Source organism: Capra hircus (assembly GCF_001704415.2).
Source record: "Capra hircus breed San Clemente chromosome X unlocalized genomic scaffold, ASM170441v1, whole genome shotgun sequence".
Lineage (NCBI taxonomy): Eukaryota > Metazoa > Chordata > Mammalia > Artiodactyla > Bovidae > Capra > Capra hircus.
The window spans coordinates 2,370,073-2,391,434 of NW_017189517.1; positions in this window are offsets into that span (position 1 = coordinate 2,370,073).

Consider the following 21,362-nt stretch of genomic DNA (forward strand, 5'->3'; position numbering starts at 1 on the left):
CTTAAGTTAGATATATAGCATATTAATTTTGAGTAATTTAAATAAATTAAATAATAATTGATATCATTTTCTAATAAAACGTGAGACAATAACTTTCCTTCTAAATACAGCTATTTGTATCTAATAGGTTTTATATGAAGCATTTTAGTATTATTTAGTTCTATGTATTTAAAAACTTCCATCCATTATTCTTTAATCTGTGACTTAGAAATGTGCTTTAAAATTTCCAAATGTAAGGGAATTAAAAAAACAATTACTATTGGCATCTAACTTGTGTTTTAATCAAATACCAATTCTCTGAAACTTAACTTTCTCACCCCCTTAATATAATTAATATATGTAAGTGTTCCATTTATCTATGAAAATAATTGATATTTTTAGCTTTTGTGTATAGAATTCAGTTTTTGTTCATTAATGTTGTTAATTGTATTTTGTCATTAATATTTAATTTTTTATAAGAATTAACTGTCAATAAAAAAGTTATGTACAAATTTCCAGTATTATATCAGGATTGCTCATTTAGCAGGTATATCTATTTTTTTGCTTTTTACATTTGAAAATGATTTATTAGATTCATAAAAATCTCATCATTTTTTAAATTAAACATTAAAAATTTTACAAAGTTGTATTAGTTTCAAGTGTACAGCAAAGTGTTTCAGTTATACAGATTTTTTCCATTATAGATTATATGGTATATAATATATATTATATATATTGAGTATAGTTCCTTGCACTCTATATACATCCTTTTGTTCACTATTTTTATTTATAGTAGTGTGCATATGTTAATCCAAAACTCCTAATTTATCTTCCCCCCACAACTATTCCCTCTGGTAACCATAAGTTTGTTTTCTATGTCTGTGAGTCTATTTCTGTTTGGTAAACAAGTTTATTAGTGTCATTTTTTTAGATTATCCATATAAATGATATCAGGCTTTCCAGGTGGTACTAGTGGTAAAGAACCCAGGTGCCAATGCAGGAGACATAAGAGATGCAGGTTCAATCCCTGGGTCGGGAAGATCCCCTGGAGGAGGGCATGGCCACCCACTCTAGTATTCTTGCCTGGAGAATCCCATGGACGGAGGAAACTGGTGGATCATGGTCCATGGGGTCGCGAAATGTCAGACATGATTAAAGTCACTTAGCATGCTTATATATATAAATGATATCATGTGATATTTGTCTTTATCTGTCGAGCTTACTTCACTCAGTATGACAATCTCTAAGTCCATCCATGTTGTTGAAAATGGCATTATTTTCTCCTTTTTAATGAATGAGTAATATTCCATTGTGTATATATACCACATCTTCTTTACCCTTTCATTTATAGACATTTAGGTTGCTTCCATGTCTATTCTCTATTGTAAACAGTGCTACAATGAACAGTGCATGTATCTTTTCAAATTATAGTTTCCTGTGGATATATGCCCATGAGTGCTATTGCTGATCACATGGGAGCTCTATTTTCAGTTGTTTTTAAAGGATCCTCCTTACTGTTCTAAATAGTGGCTGCACAAATTTACATTCTCACCAGCATTGTAAGAGAGTTCCATTTTCTCCACACCCTCTAGCATCTATTATTTGCAGATATTGTAATTATGGCCATTCTAATTGATATCTGCTGGCTGTAGATCAGTGGCTCCTTCAACTACAAAGTGATTCAATTACCTTTTGAGGGTGGTTCAAGACACACAGGCGCTCGCCAGTCCTTTTGCCACTGTTGCAGCTTTCTTCATTGGGCTTCCAGGGGGCAAAAGAATCCTCCTGCAACGCAGAAGACACAGGAAATGTGAATTCGATCCCTGAGTGGGGAAGACCTGCTGGAGTAGGAAACGGCAACTGACCCTGGTATTCTTATCCAGAAAATTCCATGGACAGAGGAGGCTGGCCATCTATAGTCCATGGAGTCGCAAAGAGTTGGACATGACTGAGCGCACACACAAAGTTTCTGCTAACTGGTTTGAGGTGATATCTCATTGTAGTTTGGATTTGTATTTCTCTAATAATTGATGATCTTTTAATGTGCCTGCTGGCCATCTTGGAGAAATGCTTATTTAAATCTTCTGTTCATTTTTTGATTGAGCTGTTTGGTTATTTTAATATCAAGCTGTATGGACTCTGTATTTCTTGGAAATTAATCTTTTATCAGTAGCAGCATGTGCAAATATTTTCTCTCATTCTGCAGGTGGCCTTTTCATTTTGTTTATGGTTTCCTTTACTATGGAAAAGTTTTTAAGTTTAATTAGATTTCTTTTGTTTATTTTTGTTTCTATTTCCATTATCTAGCAAATGGATTAAGAAATATGGCTGTGATTTATGTCTAAGAGTGTTCTGTTTTCACTGAACTATGGAAAACATACTAAATGAAAAATATGGTAAAAAGCTATATGTGTAAGAGAAGAGGACCCCTGACTCATCTATTCTGGATACCTATCTTGGGTGGGGATGTGATTACTCATCATTCTAGATGGTGCCAATGAGTCATCTTTGAACATCGATCCTGAATTTATGAGGACGCGATGGCCCTGGGTCCTTCTTTGGAACTGACAGGGAGAGAGGGCCTCTGGCAGGGGCTGAGACTGTGACCAGCTCAGTGGCCAGATTCAAGCCAAATGAATGAATAACGTAGGGAGGAAACTTGCCACCTGGGGCAATTTCACTCAACAGCCAAGCTGGCTGAGAGATGTGACCAACGCCAAAGAGCTCTGATTAGTGTAGGTGGAGCTACAGGTGTCCTCCTGCCTCTGCGGTGGCAGACAAGTGGGGAAAGAGCTGTGGCCAGGCAGATCCCAGCTCTAAGGCTGCTTCTCCAGGAGTAGAGCCCTGATACAGCCTGTGGCCGTCTGGCCCGAGCGGGGTCTGGTCATTGGCAAAATTGGTGGACTCTGCCTGAAGAGCTCATTTTCCTCTCTGAAAACGTTCCTCTTCCCACAGTTAGGGGATGTGTGTGGGAAGGACTCAGTGCTGTCCAATGACCTCTGCCCTTGGTGATCCCACATTCTAAGAGGTGAGGGCACAGGGCCCAGCCTCCCCACCCCCAAGTCCAGGATGGTCACTGATGGATATCATTCAAAGCAAGATGAGGCCATGTTAATAGGGCACTCTCATCTCTAGGTGAGTGTGGAACCTCTGTGACAAGAAGGGAAAGAACTGCATTTTCTCCCAAAGCCGCCGGAAATAATTTCTACTTTAATGGTGAAAACAAGAGCCTTTACATCTCTAGCTGGTTTACATTGCAGGCTGTAATGAGCGAGAAAATGTTTTTCTTTTAATAGCTAATCCTCTGATGCTTCGTGCCTGGCAAGGTAAGTTGATGCAGCAAATCATCGTCCTCAAAGAGAGATTGAGCCAGGAACAGGATCCTTGCTTTGTCCACTGCGTCACTTAGCTCGTTAGTGTAGCAAGAACATTGGCACCTGTTTGCAACACGACATTCTTGAAAGAGTGGTGGTTACCAGGCACAGCCCCAGCAAGATGCAGGAAGAGAGGGAAAACTTCTTGCCCCAACTTCTCCCAGTTGCACCAGATTCCCTTACCTGAATGCACTGGTGTCACCTCTGTTAACAGTCACACTGTCCATTTTCCACTCTTTTAACTGTCTGCCCGTCACACCCTCACTGCCAGCCATTCCCAGGAGGCCCAGGGAGCTGGGATTAGTCTTTCCACTGTAGTGAGCACGAGCTAGGGTTTTCTCTTAAGAGCAGGGTGTCTGTAGGGGGCGGGCCTGAGCAAGTGGGCAGCGAGAGATGGCAGAAGTAAAGGGGTCTCACCCCACAGGTGCAGGTGCAGAAGGACCAGTACTGAGCACTGGCATCCTCTTGCTTTGGCCCCTTCTTCCAACTTCATCTCCGTTTGCTGCTAAGTCACTTCAGTCGTGTCTGACTCTGTGCGACCCCATAGACGGCAGCCCACCAGAATCCCCCGTCCCTGGGATTCTCCAGGCAAGAACACTGGAGTGGGTTGCCATTTCCTTCTCCAATGCATGAAAGTGAAAAGTGAAAGTGAAGTCGCTCAGTTGTGTCCAACCCTCAGCGACACTATGGACTGCAGCCTTCCAGGCTCCTCCGTCCATGGGATTTTCCAGGCAAGAGTACTGGAGTGGGGTGCCATTGCCTTCTCCATCTCCCTTTGGGGCTTTGTTTTCCCTTTGTGGGTAGGAATTTTTCCCCCAGCATGTCAGCATACAGTTGGGGTGCCCTTTATGCTGCTAGTCTGCCTCATTCTTCTTTCCTTTGCGAGTAAAAGCTTTCCTTAACTTTCTCTGCACTTCACATCCCATACGGGTGAGGTGTCCACATTAATAATGAAACATCTATGATTTTTTTAACGTCTCTTTACTTGGGAAGTGTTATTCATGGTAAGTGTTTCTGAAAGTCCTGCATTTTAGATTGTTAACACTGTAAATATATTTAGATTACCCTATATTCATCAATTTTTAATAGAATCATTATTTACTCCCTAATAATGGCTTCTTATCAAGTTAGCTGCAATTCAGTGTCTTTGGTAGTTAACATGAACTATTTTTCCACAAATACATATTTAAGCAAACAGTTTCAATTTTCTTCCAAAATTAGCAATGAAAATTAATTATAGGTACTATTTTGTTTTTAATATCAAGATAATCTATCAAAATCATTTGAAATGATTCTTAGGAAGGCTTCCATAATCATCTCATAAACATTTTATTTATTTCTCTGGAAATTAAAACTCATAATTTACTGATTTCTACACCTCATAATAATTTATTGTAGGAGCATGGCCATTGCTCACTGAACAAAAGCAACTGACCTATTGACAATGGGAAATGGGTTGGTATAGAAACAGAAGAGAACTCATTCTTTTTAGCTCTTTGGGTCCCTCTCAAATCTACCTGGGATTTATAAGTTTAGATGGGTACAAGCCAGTCTAATGTAGCTAAAACTTCATCAGAGAGCTGTAGCATGGGACAAAAGCCAGTAGGATCAGGTTTCTCATCCAAATCAATCAGGTTCCGGGGCTCAGGCAGAGGACAGAGTTATTATTATTTTTTCCTAAATGAAATTTGTCTGGAAAAGCTAGTGTACAAACCTATATGAAATGGATGGGAAAATACATTATCTGCACTCTTGAGGCCAGAAATTAGTATTCTCAAATTGAGATGAAACAGTTTCCTCAGGAAATGTACTTTTCTGATCATTTACAGATTTAGACTCTTTAGATTGTAAGCTTTACATTCACTGTCTCACACACATTCATTCATTTCACTCATCTTAGAAGCATTTAGTGAGTGCCTGCTACTTTCTCAGTTTGCCTCCAATTATTTCTTTGAAAGGTGACTCATTTGGAATGCACCTAAAAACAGAGGCCAGTTATTTGATATTTTTAAGTGCAGTCCAAATGCATCAAATCTAAAGGTTGTTGGGGAGGGCTTTGGAAATAAGCTTATCGCTCCTGCTATTTCCTCTGCTGAGAATTTGCAGGGAGCCTCCTAAGGGCCAGAGGAAATGCCCCCTGTGATGCCCACATTTGCTCCCCCACAGTGACAATATATGCCTGGGAGGGTCACAGTGCCCATGTTTGCTTATCCCCATGGAGCCTCTTCTTGCCCTTTGGTTTCAGCTTTTTGTGTCACGCAAGTCCTTGGCAGTTAACATCACAGCTTCCCAGGTGACAGAGTACGGAAGATTTTATACTTCTTATGAAAGCCAGCCTAGAAAAGAGATTTCAGAGACCAGTGAAGAAAGCATTTTCACAGCAGGTGTTTTGGCTGTTCTTTGATTGATGCCCTTTCTTTTGGATAGCAGAGAAGCCAACTCTTGGTTAAAAGAACATCCATGATTTCTCGGAGACGCTGTGCACTGTCAAGTGTTCATGTTGTATCGATGCACCTTCCCTGCCCATTAAGTGCAATCATCTGAGTCCCTACATATATAAGCCAGGCTAGTAAAACTCTTTAGAGAAGATATAAAGTAAGCAAGATATTTAGTTTGTATTACTTATGCTAAATGGTGTATCTGACAGAAATGTTGACTTACCGACTAGTAAAAAGATGCCAAGTAGAGATAATTAATATTTATATCTAAGAATTATAAGGATAAAGTTATTTATCCATATGATCAATGTTTTCATGAAGTTAGGTGTGAAGGTTCCAGGAGACAGTGCCTCTTGGAGTCAGTTATGCTTGAATATGATATTTTGGAAGGAGCATTAGTTTCTCCATTCTCCATCTTATTTGTTAATATAGATACTGGTCTGTACCAGGACACTTAGTTATTTCAGTTTGGGAAAATCCATATAATAATCAGGTTGCCTGTGTTTGTGAATGGGAGTAGTGAGTATACATATGTGTTTCTGAGTACTATGAATAAGTAGCAAGAAAAATTGCAAACACATTAAAAATAACTGTGCTTCACTTTTAAAAACTATATTTGACCTAAATTATGTTGTTTTTCCTTTTATATTTTTTTATTAATGCTGTTGTCAAACTGATTTCTTTACACAGCTCCTCGACAGGCCTGCTTTTTTCAACCAAAACTCTCCTGGACTCCTCTGCCTGTCATCCTCTGGAGCCTCACTGCCTTAAACTATAGTCTGTAGGGCAGCGGCACTGGCGTTTGTTATACATTTGTTAGACATGTGGAATATCAGGCTGCACTCCTCATCTAATGAATCAATCTTTATTTTAGCAAAATCCTCAGGTGTTTCGCAAGTACCTTAAAGTTTGAGAAGTGATCCTCTGTAGTGCTGCTGTCTTTAAAAAAAAAAAAGCATCAGTCAACACCTCCTATACCTTTTCTTATTTTTTGTGCTCTATTTTTACATTAATGACATTGAGTTTTCCCAGCCAGTTAGACTGAAAATGTCAGTCATATTTTTCACCTCCACCTCTCATGTTCCTCACCTCTCACCCATTGCCAAAGCCTGGCAATTTTACATCTTCCAAAATCTCCTGACTTGGTCATCTACTTTCTCTTCCCATTTCTAATCTCTTTGTTCACAGTTTAGTAGGCGTTCATCAGGCTGAACTAGCCAGGCACCGTGTTCGTGTGTGTGTGTGTGGTGTGTGTTTCTCTCGTCCAGACTTTCTGACCATTCTACTTGTTCCTATGTTAACTTTCCTAAATTATACCTCTGTCATCTTCTGCTCAGCAATCTTCACTGGCTACTTGTTAATTACAAAAATCTGTTTAAACGTGATATTCAAGACTCTTTGCAATGTTTCGAAGCACAACCTCTGTCATATTGTCAGTCAGACACTGAGTTTCAGCCTTATTAATTTTTTTCCTTTTTCCCCCCAAACATGTCTTATAATTTGTTTCTGCCCTGTTTTTGTTTGCATTTGAAATGCCCCTCTCAATCACATGTGAAAACATTCACTTCTTCAAGGCCGTTTAAGCCTATTCTTTGTCCTTTCTCAAAGTTCACCATGTGCTTTCTTAGCATTATTGCAACATTTTCATCTCTACTCTGCTCTAGGGAGCTTTGCATTCATGTCTTTACTCCTCTGATGAATTCTCAGGTCCTTGAAGGCAGAAATAGTGTCTTCTTCTTATGAGCTGTCACAATGTCTAGCCAAGTGCTTTACAAAAAAAGAAAGTGAAAGTGAAGATGCTCAGTCATGTCTGACTCTTTGTGACCCCATGGACTGTGCAACCCTATGGACTGTAGCCTGCCAGGCTCCTCCAGCCATGGGATTCTCCAGGCAAGGATACTGGGGTGGGTTGCCTTTTCCTTTTCCAGGGGATCTTCCTGACCCGGGGATAGAACCCAGGTTTCCCACATCGCAGGGAGACTCTTTACCATCTGAGCCACCAGGGAATTCCCCAAGAAAGTGAAAGTGAAGTCACTCAGTTATGTCATACTCTTTACAAAAAGAGATATTCAATAAATGCAGTATGAATGAAGATGAGTAGAAGGAGAGGAGATGGAAAACTATACTCCCAGTAAGGGACACCCCAGGTATCATCAAATATTTATCAAAGTCTTTTTATTTTATTTTTTTGTTTCCCCATCTATTTATTTTTTTAATACATTTATTTATTTTAATTGGAGGTTAATTACTTTACATTATTGTATTGGTTTTGCCATACATCAACATGTATCCACCATGGGTGTACACGTGTTCCCCATCTTGAACCCCCCTCCCTCCTCCCTTCCCGTACCATCCCTCTGGGTCATCCCAGTGCACCAGCCCCAAGCATCCAGTATCATACATTGAACCTGGGCTGGCGACTCGTTTCATATATGATATTATACATGGTACAATGAAGAGACACAGATGTATAGAACAGTCTTATCAAAGTCTTTCTAAAATCAGCTAGTTTTATTAATAGCAAGTGGCATGGGATAAATGCAGAGGAGGAGTTAACTGCTAGGATTAGTCCCATTGGCAATGCCAAACAATGTTCAAACTACCGCAAATTGCACTCATCTCACATGCTAGCAAAGTAATGCTCAAAATTCTCCAAGCTAGGCTTCAACAGTACATGCAAGGATGGCACAATAAAGGACAGAGACAGCAAGGACCTAACAGAAGCAGAAGATATTAAGAAGAGGTGGCAAGAAAACACAGAAGAACTGTACAAAAGAGGTCTTAATGACCCGGAAAACCATGCTGCTGTGTTCACTCACTTAGAGCCAGACATCTTGGAGTGTGAAGTCAAGTGGGCCTTAGGAAGCATCACTATGAACAAAGCTAGTGGAGGTGATGGAATTTCAGCTGAGCTATTTCAAATCCTAAAAGATGATGCTGTGAATGTGCTGCACTCAATATGCCAGCAAATTTGGAAAATTCAGCAGTGGCCATAGGACTGGAAAAGGTCAGTTTTCATTCCAATCCCAAAGAAAGGCAATGTCAAAGAATGTTCAAACTACAGTCAGTTGCTTTCATTTCGCATGCTAGGTGATGCTGAAAATTCTCCAAGTCAGGCTTCAGCAGTACATGAACTTCCCGATGTACAAGCTGTGCTGTGTGCATCTGATAGACAGAGTGCCTGATGAACTATGGACGGAGGTTCATGACATTGTACAGGAGACAGGGATCAAGACCATCCCCATGGAAAAGAAATGCAAAAAAGCAAAATGGTTGTCTGAGGAGGCCTTACAAATAGCTGTGAAAAGAAGAGAGGCGAAAAGCAAAGGAGAAAAGGAAAGATATAAGCATCTGAATGCAGAGTTCCAAAGAATAGCAAGAAGAGATAAGAAAGCTTTCTTCAGCGATCACTGCAAAGAAATGGAGGAAAACAACAGAATGGGAAAGACTAGAGATCTCTTCCAGAAAATTAGAGATACCAAGGGAACATTTCATGCAAAGATGGGCTTGATTAAGGACAGAAATGGTATGGACCTAACAGAAGCAGAAGATACGAAGAAGAGGTGGCAAGAATACACAGAAGAACTGTACAAAAAAGATCTTCACGACCCAGATAATCATGATGATGTGATGACTAATCTAGAGCCAGACATCCTGGAAAGTGAAGTCAAGTGGGCCTTAGAAAGCATCACTACGAACAAAGCAAGTGGAGGTGATGGAATTCCAATTGAGCTGTTTCAAATCCTGAAAGATGATGCTGTGAAAGTGCTACACTCAATATGCCAGCAAATTTGCAAAACTCAGCAGTGGCCACAGGACTGGAAAAGGTCAGTTTTCATTCCAATCCCAAAGAAAGGCAATGCCAAAGAATGCTCAAACCACTGCACAATTACACTCATCTCACATACTAGTAAAGTAATGCTCAAAATTCTCCAAGCCAGGCTTTAGCAATATGTGAACTGTGAACTCTGTGATGTTCAAGCTGGTTTTAGACAGGCAGAGGAACCAGAGATCAAATGGCCAACATCCTCTGGATCATCGAAAAAGCTAGAGAGTTCCAGAAAAACATCTATTTCTGCTTTATTGACTTTATGCCAAAGCCTTTGGCTCTGTGGATCACAATAAACTGTGGAAAATTCTGAAAGAGATGGGAATACCAGACCACCTGACCTGCCTCCTGAGAAATCTATATGCAGTCAGGAAGCAACAGTTAGAACTGGACGTGGAACAACAGACTGGTTCCAAATACGGAAAGGAGTATGTCAAGGCTGTATATTGTCACCCTGCTTATTTAACTTATATGCAGAGTACATCATGAGAAACGCTGGGCTGGAAGACGCACAAGCTGGCATCAAGATTGTCGGGAGAAATATCAGTAACCTCAGATATGCAGATGACACCAGCCTTATGGCAGAAAGTGAAGAGGAACTAAAAAGCCTCTTGATGAAAGTGAAAGAGGAGAGTGAAAAAGTTGGCTTAAAGCTCAACATTCAGAAAACGAAGATCATGGCATCTGGTCCCATCACTTCATGGCAAATAGATGGGGAAACAGTGAAAACAGTGTCAGACTTTATTTTTGGGGGCTCCAAAATCACTGCAGATGGTGATTGCAGCCATGAAATTAAAAGACGCTTACTCCTTGGAAGAAAAGTTATGACCAACCTAGACAGTATATTCAAAAGCAGAGACATTACTTTGCCGACTAAGGTCTGTCTTGTCAAGGCTATGGTTTTTCCTGTGGTCATGTATGGATGTCAGAGTTGGACTGTGAAGAAGACTGAGTGGCAAAGAATTGATGCTTTGGAACTGTGGTGTTGGAGAAGACCCTTGAGAGTCCGTTGGACTGCAAGGAGATCCAACCAGTCCATTCTGAAGAAGATCAACCCTGGGATTTCTTTGGAAAGAATGATGCTAAAGCTGAAACTCCAGTACTTTGGCCACCTCATGCGAAGAGTTGACTCATTGGAAAAGACTCTGATGCTGGGAGGGATTGGGGGCAGGAGGAGAAGGGGACGACAGAGGATGAGATGGCTGGATGGCATCACGGACTCGATGGACGTGAGTCTGAGTGAACTCCGGGAGATGGTGATGGACAGGGAGGCCTGGCGTGCTGTGAGAGTCGGACACGACTGAGTGACTGAACTGAACTGAGTGTCCAACTCTTTGCAACTCCATGGACTGTAGCCCGCCAGGCTCCTCTGTCCACAGGGATTCTCCAGGCAAGAATACTGAAATGGGTTCCCATGTGCCTCTCCAGGGGATGTTCCCAACCCAAGGATCAGACCCAGGTCTCCCCTATTGCAGGCAAATTCTTTACTATCTGAGCCACCAGGGAAGCCTAGGAATACTGGAGTGGGTAGCCTATCCCTTCTCCATGGGATCTTCCCAACCCAGGAATCAAACCAAGATCTCCCACATTGCAGGTAAATTCTTTACCAGCTGAGCTACCAGGGAAGTCCAACCCTTTTTAGAAAAAGCAGAGGAATCAGAGATCAAGTTGATAATATATATTGGATCATGGGAAAAGTAAAGCAGTTCCAGGAAAACATCTACTTCTGCTTCACTGACTGCACTAAAGCCTGTGTAGATCGCAAGAGACTGTGGAAAACTTTTAAAGAGATGAGAGTACCACACCACCTTACCTGTCTCCTGAGGTATCTGTATGCAGGTCAAGAAGCAACGGTTAGAATCAGACATGGAAGTGATTCCAAATTGGGAAAGGAGTATGACACGACTATATATTGTTTTCCTGCTTATTTAACTTTTATGCAGAGTACATAATGCAAAATGCCAGGCTGGTTGAATCACAAGCTGGAATCAAGATTGCTGGGAGAAATAGCAATAACTTCAGATATGCAGATGAAACTACTCTAGTTGCAGAAAATGAAGAGGAACTAAAGTGCCTGACTTGAAACTCAACATTTAAAAAACTAAGATCATAGCATCCTGTCCCGTGGCAAATAGAAGGGGAGAAAGTGGAAGCAGCAACAGATTTTATTTTCTTGGGCTCCAAAATCACTATGGATGGTGACTGCAGCCATGAAATTAAAAGACACTTGCTCCTTGGAAGGAAAGCTGTGACAAACCTAGGCAGTGTATCAAAAAGCAGAGACATCACTTTGCAGACAAAGGTCCATATAGTCAAAGCTATGGTTTTTCCAATAGTCATGTACAGATGTGAGAGCTGGACTGTAATGAAGGCTGAGTGCCGAAGAATTGATGCTTTCAGATTGTGGTGCTGGAAAAGACTCCTGAGAGTCCCTTGAACAGCAAGGAGGTCAAACCAGTCAATCCTAAAGGAAATCAACCCTGAATATTCATTGGAAGAACTGATGCTAAAGCTGGAGCTCCAATACTTTGACCACCTGATGAGAAGAGTTGACTCTTTGGAAAAGACCCTGATGCTGGGAAATATTGAAGGCAAAAGGAGAAGTGGATGGCAGAGGATGAGATGGTTAGATAGCATCACCGACTCACTGGACATGAGTTTGAACAAACTCTGGGAGATTGTGGAGGTCAAAGGAGCCTGGCATGCTGCAGTCCATGGTTTTGTAAGAGGAGAACACGACTTAGTGACTCAACAACAACAACAATGTATGCTACAACACAGATAAGCCTTGTAAACATTATGCTATGTGGAAGAAGTCGGTCACAAAACTCCATATATACTATGATTCAATTTATATGAAATGGCTAGAATAGTCAAATTATAAACAGAGAATTTTTGCCTGCAGAGGTGGAAATATGGGGAGCAATTACTTTTTAGGGTAAGTAAAATGCTCTAAAATTAGATAGTGGTGATAGATGCATAACATTGTAAATATGTTTTGCATTTAACACTAATATTTGGAGAGGTTAGAAATTTTTAAAAATATGCTTCATCATTTCACAGAACTTTGGGACCTTTTTCACTCATTTGCTAATTTTTTTGGGGGGGAGGGCGATATTCAATATATGGCCATCTATTCAGAAATGAGTATTACACTGTGTAATTTTTATGATGTGACATCTGTCTCAAAGCTATTTAAGCAACTATTACAACTTATTTGTTTCTGATTGGCCAACTGGAAAACCTTTACCCCAGTTGGTCTTCAGAAAGTATAGTCTTAATTTTTTTATCTTCTCTAAAGCCGAGTCATGCGGTGGGGAAAAGGATATGTCTAATAACTTAAAGGGGATATATTGCATTCACTTCTCCAGATTTATACTTTGGGAACCAATCTATATCATCAGAGAGAGTATATTTAGACCACATAGTTTGTCTTTTTTGAGCTTCCCAGGTGGCTCAGTGGTAAAGAGTCTGCCTGCCAATACAGGAGATGCAGGTTCAACCCCTGAATCTAGAAGATCCCCTGGAATAGGAAATGGCAACCTGCTCCAGTATTCTTGCCTGAAAAATCCCATTGATAGAGGAGCCTGGCAGGCTACAGTCCATGGGGTCACAAAAGAATTGGATATGACTTAGTAACTAAATAACAACAAATTTTGTCTTTTTTGCAGAATTATTTAATGAAATTGCCCTTTAACATAATATCTGCATTGAGGTATATCATCAAGAGTCCTATGAAACTAGTTACTTATTGTACTTTACTCTGGAATGCTTTTGCGGACATTGTTCTCTATATTCTCCAATTTTATAAAGACCTACAGTATACATTCCTCTCTGAATTTGATACTAAAAAAAACTGTCACCCATGAAAATTTTCTTTCATAATACTCTTGTGAACACTGTGATTCTTGTCATTACATTACCCACTTTGCTTGTGCTATTGTGTAGGACTGAGCCACGTTTGTGGGGCACTTCTTATCATGGTACACAGATTGTTACATAAACTTTGCACATTAACTTTACTCATAGCTTTATATGTATCTTGTATTATGTTTAGCTTTATGATCTACCTCAAATCGTTTTTTTTTTTCTATAATAATAGAATAATAGATCTCTGGACAGATTTAGATAGAGAAACGTAAATAAACAAATAGGTCCTGGTCCTGGCCATAGAAAGATTCATCATGTCAACTACAAACTTACTCAAAATCCTTGAAACTCATTTAACAAATGCATACTGTTGCCAAAAAAGTGAGGATAAGGGAGTATGACTGGCTCAGTGCAATACAACTACATGATATGAGTTACAATTCACATACGTGTCCTCAGGTCATCATTTGTGTGTTATACCTTGCTAATCAGTGATGAGAAACTGGGTTCTCATGTGCTGCAAGTTAATCTCTGTTATTGCAGGTCTGATTTCCATTGCTCTTATGAGCTTGAAATATGAAGACGACTTAAATTGCCCAGAGGTGGCAAGTGATATGGGGATTTGAGAACACTTATCAACTCATTTCAGCAACATTAACATTTTTATTTGAAATACCCAATTAAATAGGCAACTTTAAAGGCAATTGTTTGCTTCAGTTATTTGTATATCACATGAAAAATTGCTGTAAGAATTCTGGTTGTCTCTTTAAGACATTAAAAGAATAAGTCACACTATGCCCAGTAAGTTTTTTGATTTTTCTGAAAATGAAAGGACTGACGGACTGACTGATTGATTGAATTTTTCTATTTTTTATTAAATTGTTTGGTGTCATGGCAACCCAGGCTTTGTCTCTTGCTTAAGAAGGAAGCAGATCATGACATTTTTTATTACATGTCTTATAGAATGACAGTCTTGACAAATCTTCCCTTGACATGGAAAAGTGTAGTAATATGCCCAGATGCCTGAGGTTGTGGCGCTTGCATCATTAGTGAAGCAGATGGTCAAATAACCATGATCCTTTGCTGTATGAAAGTTCCAGAAAGAGAACTTTTTACCCTAAGTAGTTTCTAGAATAACCACACAATGCTGAACTTTCCTTGGCATGTTCAAAATATGGCCTCCAGCATGAAATATCTGGATCAAAAGAAAAAAATCATAAACATCTAAAAATATAGCTCACACATCCATTTTTTAAGAGTAAAAATGTTTATATTTAAGGGGATGTTTTGATTCTTGCATAGTGAAATGATTACTACAATTAGGTTAATGAACATTTCCAGCTCCTCACACTTACCAGTCTTTGTGTGTATGGTGAGAGCACCTTGAATCCATGGTTTTAGCAAATTTCCAGCATTCACTACATTATTATTATCTATAGTTGTTATATTATACATTGCATCTGTAACCTTATTCATCCTACATAACTACAAATTTAGACACTTTGCCCAATATCTCCACATTTCCCCCACCTCCCTGTGCTGCTAACTACCATTTTGCTCCCTGATTCTACGCATTTGACTTTTTTAGATTCCACATATAAGATCATACGTATCTTTACTTCTGTATCTAGCTTATTTCACTTAGTATAACATCCTTCTGAGTCATCCATGTTGTCACAAATGGCAGGATCTCCCTTTTTAAGGCTGAATAACATTCTATTACTTTATAAATTGTAAATTTCTGAATGTTGGTTGGTTTGAATTTTGCATTAAGATATCTGTCATTGTGTAAGAATAGCCAGTATGATGACTTATCCTTTTCACTATCTATACTGGAACCTCAAAAAAGTGAAAACGTAGGACTATTCCTTGGGAGCGCTGGTTCATGCTTGGCTGGCCTTAATAAGATGGAGTTTAATTGTTAGTTCTCATGATGAGTAGAGGAGAATGGTCAGGTTAGTTACTTGATGGAAATCCCAGTTTTTCTTATCGTAGTATAGTTGATTTACAGTGTTGTGCCAACCTCTGCTATTCAGGAAAGTAGCTCAGTTATACACATATATACACTCTTAAAATATTCTTTTCCATTATAGTTTATGTGGCTGCCACAGTAAAGGGGTAAGAGAGAGGAAGTTGGTTATTCAAGCCAGAATATTGGGAGTCATCTTTGTAGCCTCCTTTCCCTTTACCCCTTATTTAAAATTCATTACCAAATATCATGTATTACATCTACAAAATTTGTCTTGTATATAGACCTGTCTCTCCAAGTACTTTTCTCACATGATCATATATTCCCCAAACCTCTGTGCAGCTCTAACATTTTTTGTCTTCTATTCTCTTTGAATCTTTTTTACATTTTTCAACAAGAGCAATCTTAAAAAAAACCATATAAATCAGAAGACATCACTGCTATGCTGATATCATAACAGTCAATTCTCACTGAACTATGGAAAACATACTGAAGGAAAAACATGGTAAGAAGGCATTTATGCAGGAGAGAAGGACACCTGACTCATCTATTCTGGATATCTGCCTTGGGTGGTGATGTGATTACTCATGATGCTAGATGGTGCCAACGAGTCATCTTTGAACATTGATCCTGAATTTATGAGGACGCGATGGCCCTGGGTCCTTCTTTGGAACTGACAGGGAGAGAGGGCCTCTGGCAGGGGCTGAGACTGTGACCTGCTCAGTGGCCAGATTCAAGCCAAATGAATCAATAACGCAGGGAGGAAACTTGCCACCTGGGGCAATTTCACTCAACAGCCAAGCTGGCTGAGAGATGTGACCAACGCCAAAGAGCTCTGATTAGTGTAGGTGGAGCTACAGGTGTCCTCCTGCCTCTGCGGTGGCAGACAAGTGGGGAAAGAGCTGTGGCCAGGCAGATCCCAGCTCTAAGGCTGCTTCTCCAGGAGTAGAGCCCTGATACAGCCTGTGGCCGTCTGGCCCGAGCGGGGTCTGGTCATTGGCAAAATTGGTGGACTCTGCCTGAAGAGCTCATTTTCCTCTCTGAAAACGTTCCTCTTCCCACAGTTAGGGGATGTGTGTGGGAAGGACTCAGTGCTGTCCAATGACCTCTGCCCTTGGTGATCCCACTTTCCAAGGGGTAAGGGCTCAGGGCCCAGCCTCCCCACCCCCAAGTCCAGGATGGTCACTGATGGACATCATTCAAAGCAAGATGAGGCCATGTTAATAGGGCACTCTCATCTCTAGGTGAGTGTGGAACCTCTATGACAAGAAGGGAAAGAACTGCATTTTCTCCCAAAGCCGCCGGAAATAATTTCTACTTTAATGGTGAAAACAAGAGCCTTTACATCTCTAGCTGGTTTACATTGCAGGCTGTAATGAGCGAGAAAATGTTTTTCTTTTAATAGCTAATCCTCTGATGCTTCGTGCCTGGCAAGGTAAGTTGATGCAGCAAATCATCGTCCTCAAAGAGAGATTGAGCCAGGAACAGGATCCTTGCTTTGTCCACTGCGTCACTTAGCTCGTTAGTGTAGCAAGAACATTGGCACCTGTTTGCAACACGACATTCTTGAAAGAGTGGTGGTTACCAGGCACAGCCCCAGCAAGATGCAGGAAGAGAGGGAAAACTTCTTGCCCCAACTTCTCCCAGTTGCACCAGATTCCCTTACCTGAATGCACTGGTGTCACCTCTGTTAACAGTCACACTGTCCACTTTCCTCTCTTTTAACTGTCTACCCACCACACCCTCACTGCCAGCCATTCCCAGGAGGCCCAGGGAGCTGGGATTAGTCTTTCCACTGTAGTGAGCACGAGCTAGGGTTTTCTCTTAAGAGCAGGGTGTCTGTAGGGGGCGGGCCTGATGGCAGAAGTAAAGGGGTCTCACCCCACAGGTGCAGGTGCAGAAGGACCAGTACTGAGCACTGGCATCCTCTTGCTTTGGCCCCTTCTTCCAACTTCATCTCCCTTTGGGGCTTTGTTTTCCCTTTGTAGGTAGGAATTATTTTCCCAGCATGTCAGCATAAAGTTGGGGTGCCCTTTATGCCACTGGTGCTGCTAAGTCATTTCAGTCGTGTCCGACTCTGTGCGACCCCATAGACGGCAGCCCACCAGAATCCCCCGTCCCTGGGATTCTCCAGGCAAGAAGACTGGAGTGGGCTGCCATTGCCTTCTCCTTTATGCTGCTAGTCTGCCTCATTCTTCTTTCCTTGCAAGTGAAAGCTTTCCTTAACCTCTGCACTTCACATCCCATACGGGTGAGGTGTCCACATTAATCATGAAACATCTATGATTTTTTGAACTTCTCTTTACTTGGGAAGTCTTATTTACAGTGCTTCTGAAAGTCCTGCATTTCAGATAGTTAATGCTTCGACAAATTTAGGTTTATGCATATGCTGCCCTATTTCCAGCAGTTTTCAAAGAAACCATATTTTCTTGATGGTACAAAAGCCTTATTTGGAATACATTCTATCAAGCATTCTTTTCTGTTTTAATAGATTTGTGAGTGATTCTTACCAGAATGGATATAGGTAATGTTCTCATGACACCATCTTTTATGTGTAGTTTTTACACTGTGACTTAAGCATATACAGGATTTTATTTGTTTAGTTAAGTCAGCCTATTAGCTAGGTTGTCTTCTTTTGCTCTAAATATACATCTGAGATGGTTATCTAAATAGAGGTACAGTTTTGTGGGTTATATTGACTTTCTCTTCTACGTGAATTTCATGACCTTGTAGATTTATGGATATTTTATAAAGATCTGTATTAAGTTAACCTGGATTTAGATTTCAAAAGCCTATTAATGTGAGTGGTTCATAAAGACAGAAGAGAGAAAAATGCTCTTGCCTATGCACATTCTAAACTTTGAGTTAATTTAGTTCTATAAATCCTTCTTGTGTGACAAAAAGGAAGAAGACGTATATTCTACATAACTGCCTGATGGTATAATTTCTTCAAATAAATTTTGGCATCTTCTAGACTTTCTACATGACTCCCAAATGAATATTAAAAATAATATACATACTACATAGTGTCCAAAGAACACATTTACCTCCAAGAGTGGAAAACCCACATTGAAGTCTTATGCCTGTCACAGGTGCTGTGTTCACACTAGGAACTGAATCTGGGATAACCTGACCTCACAAACTCTTCCAATGAGATTTTTGTTTAGATTCCTCTTTCAGTAACTCCAGGGCTTCCCTGGTGGCTCAGCTGGTAGAGGATCTACTTACAATGTGGGAGACCTGAGTTCGATCCCTGGGTTGGGAAGATCCCCTGGAAAAGGGAACGGCTATCCACTCCAGTATTCTGGCCTGGAGAATTCCATGTACTGTGTAGTCCATTTGACACCAAAGAGTCGGACACAACTGAGAGACTTTCATTTTCACTTACAGTACCAACTAACATTTAGCATTGATGTTGGGCAATATTTTTTATCAAGAAATTCACTGAAAGAGATCACAGAGTGTTGAGGTCAGAAGTAACCTTTGAAAGCATCTCATTTGTAAATGGGGAATCTGGAGAGCAAAGATGCAAAGATACCCATGGAGACAGTGGCAGAGTTCAGATCACTGTTCCATGACAACCGCTAATTGGTCTTGTATACATATTTACTGATTCAGTTCATGCCAGCAAGCCCTATTATGGTGCTCATGATTGAGTCTATTAAAATGTATCCTCAACCCCAGACCTTATTCTCCTTGCAACTGCAGTCTTATACTGCTAAATAATGTACTCTCATATCTGGATGACTTCCCACTGAGGCAGATTTTTTTTAAGTTAGAGGAGGATGTTTGGCATTTGACAATGAAATCTAACAAATATTAATATATGTGTTTCTTAGTTATATAGTAATTGATATGTGATAGGTTTTCATGATGTGGTTCAATATAAATTTCAGTTTTCATCCAATAATTTTTCATGGCCTTTGGTTTTGAATCATAGGAATTTTAATAGGATGATTTTTCAAACCACAATTTAAATAAACATATGTTTCTAGAGTTAAAACCAGTTGGCTTATATCCAGCTCATGCTCATCATTGTGACTATCTTTTATGGATTCTTCTATATCAGTGGTTCTCAATATTGACTGTCCATTATAATCACTTGTGGAAACTTTAGAATATGATATGTTCTTTGAATTCACTTATATGAAATTCCAGGACAGGCAAACTAATAACACACAGTGAAAGAGATCAGTGACTGCTTGGCACCAAAGATGGGATAGATTGATTAGGATGGGGTAAGAGGGAACTTTTTGAAGTGATGTAAATGTTTTTTTTTTTTTCTGTTTGTGGAGTGTTAGATACACAAGTATATATATATATATATTTGTCCCTATTCACTGAACTGTACATTTACCTTGGGTACATTTTTGGATGAAAACTACACCTCAATAAAGTCTACATCCTCCAAATATAAAAACATGTAATGAGGACCCGCATGCAGAGATTCTGATTAAGTAGATTCAGTATAGGTCCCTAGTTTCAGCCCATGGGATTCTGATGAGCACTGATGATTGAAAACTTTCCTGGAGATACTAGAGTCCCAAAAAAGATGTCTTTTTCATTATAGGGGACTGGAATGCAAAAGTAGGAAGTCAAGAAACACCTGGAGTGACAGGCAAATTTGGCATTGGAATGCGGAATGAAGCAGGGCAAAGACTAATAGAGTTTTGCCAAGAAAATGCACTAGTCATAGCAAACACCCTTTTCCAACAACACGAGAGAAGACTCTACACATAAACATCACCAGATGGTCAACACTGAAATCAGATTAATTATATTATTTGCAGCCAAGATGGAGAAGCTCTATACAGTCAACAAAAACAACACCAGGAGCTGACTGTGGCTCAGATCATGAACTCCTTATTACAAAATTCAGACTCAAATTGAAGAAAGTAGGGAAAATTGCTAGACCATTCAGGTATTACCTAAATCAAATCCCTTATGATTATACAGTGGAAGTGAGAAATAGATTTAAGGGACTAGATCTGATAGACAGAGTGCCTGATGAACTATGGACGGAGGTTTGTGACATTGTACAGGAGACAAGGATCAAGATCATCCCCATGGAAAAGAAATGCAAAAAAGCAAAATGGTTGTCTGGGGAGGCCTTACAAATAGCTGTGAAAAGAAGAGAGGCGAAAAGCAAAGGAGAAAAGGAAAGATACAAGCATCTGAATGCAGAGTTCCAAAGAATAGCAAGAAGAGATTAAAAAAAACCTTCCTCAGTGATCAATGCAAAGAAATAGAGGAAAAGAACAGAATGGTAAAGACTAGAGATCTCTTTCAGAAAATTAGAGATACCAAGGGAACATTTCATGCAAAGATGGGCTTGATTAAGGACAGAAATGGTATGGACCTAACAGAAGCAGAAGATATTTAGAAGAGGTGGCAAGAATACACAGAAGAACTGTACAAAAAAGATCTTCACGACCCAGATAATCATGATGGTGTGATCACTAATCTAGAGTCAGACATCCTGGAATGTGAAGTCAAGTGGGTCTTAGAAAGCATCACTACAAGCAAAGCTAGTGGAGGTGATGGAATTCCAGTTGAGTTGTTTCAAATCCTGAAAGATGATGCTGTGAAAGTGCTACACTCAATATGCCAGCAAATTTGCAAAACTCAGCAGTGGCCACAGGACTGGAAAAGGTCAGTTTTTATTCCAGTTCCAAAGAAAGGCAATGCCAAAGAATGCTCAAACTACCACACAATTGCACTCATCTCACATGCTAGTAAAGTAATGCTCAAAATTCTCCAAGCCAGGCTTCAGCAATACGTGAACCGTGAACTCCCCGATGTTCAAGCTTGTTTTAGAAAAGGCAGAGGAACCAGAGATCAAATTGCCAACATCCACTGGATCATCGAAAAAGCAAGAGAGTTCCAGAAAAACATCTCTTTCT